Source organism: Nuphar pumila, chromosome 15 (assembly GCF_984573655.1).
Source record: "Nuphar pumila chromosome 15, dmNupPumi1.hap1.1, whole genome shotgun sequence".
Classification (NCBI taxonomy): domain Eukaryota; kingdom Viridiplantae; phylum Streptophyta; class Magnoliopsida; order Nymphaeales; family Nymphaeaceae; genus Nuphar; species Nuphar pumila.
In genome coordinates, this window is record NC_143263.1 from 57,509,589 (window position 1) to 57,516,383 (window position 6,795).

At 36.5% G+C, this 6,795-nt stretch overlaps 1 pseudogene; it reads right to left on the bottom strand.

The window, feature by feature from the left end:
- Window positions 1–4,817: 4,817 nt before the first annotated feature.
- LOC149815416 (pentatricopeptide repeat-containing protein At1g08070, chloroplastic pseudogene) lies at window positions 4,818–6,059 on the bottom strand (annotated as a pseudogene).
- Window positions 6,060–6,795: the final 736 nt, after the last annotated feature.

Genomic DNA, 6,795 nt, shown 5'->3' on the forward strand with positions numbered 1-6,795 from the left:
CGACATTTTTTACAAAAAATACACCATAGATAATCACACATAGCTGCATTCAAGCAGTGAACTGAAAAAAAAACTAAATTGTCGTATAGTGAACAACTATAAATTTCAAAGTGTCTTGTATCTAAGGCAGAATGCGTAGAAAAAGTTAAGCACTTTGTAGGCACAATCTTATCTTTCATCCTGGAAGCATCTAAGAAGAGAGAAGGTGACTCATTGGCTAGGTATGAGGTTGTTGCTAACCTCAATTCCTGAAAAAATGAAGTTGAAGATGTGGCTACCTGTAGTGGTAGTGGTGAGAGAGCGAAGAAAGTACCTGACCAAGGGGCCGAGGTTAATGTGGTCCCTTCTTAGGAAATAGATGTAAGTGAGGGTCATGTGATTGAGTTGGATGTGAACACCACTCAGGAATCTGATGTTGCTCTCCATGCACAAGAGAAAGTGCATGCATCGACAAAGAAGTCACGGCAAGAAAGAAGGTCCAGTGCTCATGGATAGATAAAAATTCACTGCAATTGATTGATTTCATTGATTAAATTGCCATATATATTGCTACTATACATGAATGCAATTGATTAGTTTATCATGTATGTGTGAGAAATATAGAAATTCATTCTAATTGACTAATTTTATTGATTATATATATATATATATATTGCTATTATACATTAATGCAATTAATTAGTTTGTTATGTATGTATGCAAAATATAGAAATTCATTGCAATTGACTAATTTGAGTAAAATTAATTTAGATTGCAGGATTCTAAGCCAATTGATTCAGAAGAGCCAACATCCTGCATGCACCAATTATACTAGAATCAAGCACACCAATGGTATTTAACACTAATAGAGAAAGCAAAAGAGTAGTTGAATCAAATGCATTTTCGCAAATTCTTGAAGATTACACCATGGAACATCAGTCACCCGCTCTTAAAGGTCGTTGCGTAGTTTTAAAATTCGGCAACCAACACATTCCAGTTCAGAGATTTTGAGATAACAATCATGTTGAAAGATATGACATGAATAACCGAACTGAAGTACCATGAGAAGCCAGTTAGTGAACAACAGTGAAAAAAATTCAAGCAGTTGTGCGATATTTATTTGCAAGCATATGATGATATGTTTGAAGCATATAAGATCAAGTTTTCATGGCTTAAGATCAATTATGACTCCAGTAAGGTGAGGAAGATGAAGGAAAAATTACTGTGTGTTGGAGGAAAGGGCGGTAGTAGGGTGAACAAGATGGTGAGAACATTCTTGTTATACTTCTTTAACTCATTTTATTCATCGACACAGGTGAAAAGTCGATCCATGGATCGTACATCAAATTGTTGAAAGACCTGAATCGCGTCGATCAATAAGCATGGGGAGTTGCCGCACTTGCACACCTGTAAGGAAGTTTGAGTAGCACAAGGGGCAGAAAAAAAAATCTTGCTGGGATGTTGGAATTGTTGGAGGTATTTATTCCTTCTTTGTACTAAACTTGTGATTTATAGTTATTTCTATACTTACATATTGTATTTTGATACATAATGTGTATTAATTTTTATTAATAATTTTTATGCATGTTTGGATATGGGAGCACATATCCATTGAAAGGCCTCAGATGCGTGAAGTCGGTCATACAACGAAGAGGGTCGTGATCGAAGATTGGTGGGTCCTCACATGTCATGTGCCGACTACATTGCATCACTTCGTAGGCTGACTAGGACAAACATAATTGTTATTGTTGATATTTTCTATATTTTTTAAATAAATGCATATTTGTAGGCCTAATCATAAAAAATATAGGTAAATTGGTGCCCCTATGAAAGTGTGTTCGAGGAGGAGGAGAATTCCGATGTGGTTGTGGGGGCGAATGACATTGTCAGCAAGGACATTTGGATGCACAACATGAATAAAGTTGAGCACCAAATAGCCAACAAAATGTTCGACAGTTTGAGTTTATTCAGCAACTAACTAGTGGCCCTCACATAGTTAGCAAATTTCTATCGCATGCAATGAAAGATCGAATGAAATATTACCTCTCAATATTCCTCTCCAAACTTCAAGACTGACGCAGGGGCGATGAAGACATCAGCTTATCATCGATGGAACGTGCCACCAATGATGATTTTGTAGTCACCCAGCATGTTGCATGTTCTTCAATAACAAAGAGAGCCTTTCAAGAAAAGAAGAAAGTTAGAGAGAAGCAGAGAAAGACCGTAAGTGGATCGGAGGAAGAATTGACTTTGCACTTAAAAATCTGCATGCTGAAGAATATGATATGTACTCAAGAGGATATGATACATACTCAAGCTGGCCTTCTGGAGAACGAAAATAAAGTCATCGAGGAAATATGATTGCGGCAATCACAACATCCTCAACCATAGAAATTCATTTGATTATTTTTTATTTTTTTGTATATATTCGAAGATCAACATTGTAACTCATTGATTTGTATATAATATTATTTAAATGTTTCTATGAATGAATTTTTATAAAAAGTCATTTTTTTGTCATTCATTTGTATATAATGTCATTGATTGAATGCTTAAATTATTTGAATGTAAAACTAAAACCATTGTTAAATATTTAAATGGTTTAAATGTAAAACTGAAACCATTGTTGAATGTTCAAATGGTTTGAATGTAAAAGTGAAACCATTGTTGAATGTTTAAACAATGTGACTGTTTAAATTGAAAGTACTGTTGAATCATTTGTATATGTCATTTTTTATATGTTTATATGTTTTTAAATCATTCAAATGTCTATTTGATTACATTCATTGTTATTTGATTTGTTATATGCGAAAATCAACAACGAGTTTATATATGATTCGAGAAATTCGTAAAAAATAATTTTTTTGCATATTTATCAAAATTTCATAAATATGTATGTATGATATTTGTGATATGTGAATATTCATAAATAACTTCATGCGAGAGTGTTCAATATATGTGAAAAGTAAATTAATTTGCGAAATTAGTAGTAGGAGTTTCACAAATATACGTGAAAGAGTATGACATTTGCGATTTTGATGGTTTCAGTTTCACCGAGATTTCATAAATAAATATATGTGAGTTTGGGATGTCTAAACTCGTATTAAAAAAACTTGTGATTTTGGATTTAAGTGGGTGTTGAACAAATTCGATGGGCAGTACAATTTTATTACAAAAATGCCTAAATTCACAGCGGCAAAAGATAAAAGTGACTTAGCGATGTCTGATATTTATGATTTTGGACATCGAGAGAATATAAAAAATTGTAAGAGTTTTAGAGAAACATGTCAAATTACATGTACAATATGATCATTTTTCGTTGAAAATATCTCTAATATTTGTCACTATGTACACATTTATATAATTTTTAAGTTACATGCATTATGACATGATAAATCAAACTTAATTTTTAAAATTTATATCATACATTATATTTTTGTTATTTATTTTTAATAAATTAAAAAAAACCTTGACTCACCGAGTTGGATGTGGCCGATCCGATACCGAGTACTGAGAATGCCAACAATGACATAATGGTGTTTATTAGACAATGGGATTGAGTCTGTTCCGGACCGCCCGTGACAGAGTTCCTCCGTGCTTATTTGCCAACTCTTTTTTTTCCAAATTTTGGAAAAAGAGTGTATACGGTTTAATTATTGAAAGACTGAAAAATTCTTTATCTCAGGTAGGTAAAAGGTCACCTCTTTGTGGTTTCTAACTTTGCAATCAGTCTGCTTCTCTTCTACCTAAGATTTGGTCCCCAGGCAGATGCCTCTGTCATCAAAAAATTGCTTTCAGTTTCCAGTACGTCTCAATCTCATAAGGTGTGTTTAGATCATTGAGATTAACTCCTACAGATGTCAGAGTTATGCCATCTAAAATATATATCTTGTATACTAAATTTTCTGGTACCTATTTAATAAGAATTGGCGTCATACCCATAAGATTTCCTATGACAATCTTGGGAGCTAGGAATTGGCATCATCGTTTCAATTGTAGCAAGGAAACACAAAGTTAACAATGAAAAACACCATCCCTCACATAAAAACAACATATTGCTCAAATAGGAATCAAGATATACTTACATGATTTTCAACCCTCAATTAGGCTCAACGGAAAAGATCATACACCTGCAATCCCTGTGACTTGAACAAATTAATTGGGACATCATTTGCAAGAAACCAGGCAACTCAATATAATGAATTGATGAACACTTCCAACAGTTCAAGATGACTTAACATGCTATATGGGTAAGGATATTGTCTTCTGTTATCTGCTGTTTGATTCTATCTGATGCCTTCTTCATGGCTGGAAGCAAATGGGGTTTTCATGATTTAGCTTGGCTAAAACCCATCTTTAAATGTAATCTTTCCCTTTTCCATTCTCTGTCAGTCGACCTCTCCACTGCCATTCTTTTTGTTGCTATTTGAGAAGTTAATGAAATGTTTTACTTTGCTTCAAAAAACTCCCTGAAGAACGGATGGCATCATCAGCTTTACCATGGTGCCAATGTTTCAGCTAGGTAAATCAAGTCACTTGGCCTCCAAGTCTGGCGTCAGCAGCCCCCTAATTCCTGTGTCACGTGGGCATGCACAAAAGGACACGGGATACGCCATTTTTGTGCATTTTCTAATTAGGATTAGTATGCAAGGGAAGCAGATATTGAAGGATTCTTGTGCATAGCCCAATCCCTGTGTTATATACAAGTGATTCTGGGGTTTGCTGAAAGCCTGGAACATATGTCATCACTTAGTGATCCTATTGAATTTCAACACAATATCGAATTTTGGTCGATATCCTTCAATTCTCACTGGCTGATGCATGAACATTGTTATCACTTAGGAACCATCCTGATTTTGCAACGCTAGATCCACATTGGGGATATAACCTTTATTTTTCATGTGCTCCATTAACCCTATTAGCAATTCAAAAATCCTCGCTGATTTTGGGTGTGTTACATCCTCTGCGAGAAACTTATGGAAGACACAATCGACTTCAACCCAACTAGACCCAGCTGGTTTCCTCAGTCTTCTCTCCATCAATCTCCTCGTCTTAGAGACATCCGTCCACCAACCAGCAGCTGCATATATATTTGAAAGCAAAACACAACTTCCAGGGTTCGGAGACACTGGCATTACTAAAAGCTGTCCAATTCGATCAGCCAATTCTACATTGTCATGAATTCTACAAGCATTCAAGAGAGAACTCCATATGACTGCATCTGGTTCAAAAGGCATACTGTGCACCAATGCTATCACCTCATTTACATGCCCAGCTCGACCAAGGAGATCAATCATGCAAGCATAATGCTCAACCTTGGGGATTATATTATACTTTTTAAACATGCTTGCAAAATGAGCAAGACCCTCTTCAACAAGCCCACAGTGGTTGCAAGCACACAAGACTCCAACAAATGTGATATCATTAGGACGCAAGCCAACCCTCCTCATCTGAGCAAAAATGGTAAGAGCATCCCTGCTATTTCCATGCATTGCAAGTCCACATATCATAGAAGTCCAGGTGACAACATCTTTATTGGGCATCTTAACAAAAACATGGCATGCGTTATCTACACATCCACATTTTGCGTACATATCTACAAGAGCCGTACCTAAGATTACATTCAAATTTAGACCGCTCCTACCTATACAAAAATGAATCCATTTTCCAAAACCTAACGCACCCAAAACAGCACAAGCAGATAGCAAACTCACTATGGTAATCTCATTTGGCTTCACGCCTACCACTTGCATTTGATCAAACAATTGAATTGCTTCATTTGGCATCATGCATTGAATATAACCATTAATCATTGCATTCCATGACACCAAGTTTCTTTCTGGCATGGAAGCAAACAATTTCTGTGCTTTATCAATCATGCCACATTCAGCATACAGACCCAAAAGAGCAGTACTCGATATCACATCCAAAAGAATTTTGTTAACTTCAATGAATACACAAATCCACCTACCCAAAAAATCACAAAGGCTCGAACATGCCGATACAAGACTCACCATCGTTGCTGAATTTGGCTTAATATCATCGGCTGAAATCAACATTTGAACAAACAAACCCGCCATCTCAGCAAGCATTCCAGTTTGACCATATCCACCAATCAGTGCAGTCCAAGAAATCACATTTCTTCTCATGGGAATTTCACTAAACATTTAATGTGCAACCTCAATTTCACCAACACTGACATATGCAGAAATAATCGAGTTCCATAATACTAGATCTTTCCCAGACATTTCGTCAAACGCTTGACGAGCATCACAAATTGAACCGATAGTCGCATACATACCAATCAAACAGTTCCCAACGTACAAATCCTGATCAAACCCAAGTTTCAAAACATGGGTATGGATCTGCTGGCCTTCTCCAATTGCCAAAAGGGAAGAACAAGCTTTTAGAATCATGGGGAAAGTGAAGTTACTCGGTCTAATAGAATTCTCAAACATCTCAATGTATAACAAGATTGAATTCTCCTGAGGGCCGTTGATGGCATAATTCCTAATCATGGTATTCCAGGAGAAGTCATTTACCTCAGGCAGATGATGGAAGACGGCACGAGCATAGTCGACGCACCGGAAATCCGGAAATCGGAGAGCTTCTCGAGAAAATGGTTGTGGGGAGGGATGCCATGGACGACGAACTGAGAATGAACTTGGCGGATCTGCTTGATGGTGGTGCAATTCCTTAACAGGGAAAGGAGTGAGGCTGGCAGACTATGCATCTCTTTGTTGAAACTTGGCGGATCTGCTTGATGGTGGTGAAATTCCTTAACAGGGAAAAGAGGGATGAACCCGAAACAGCCAT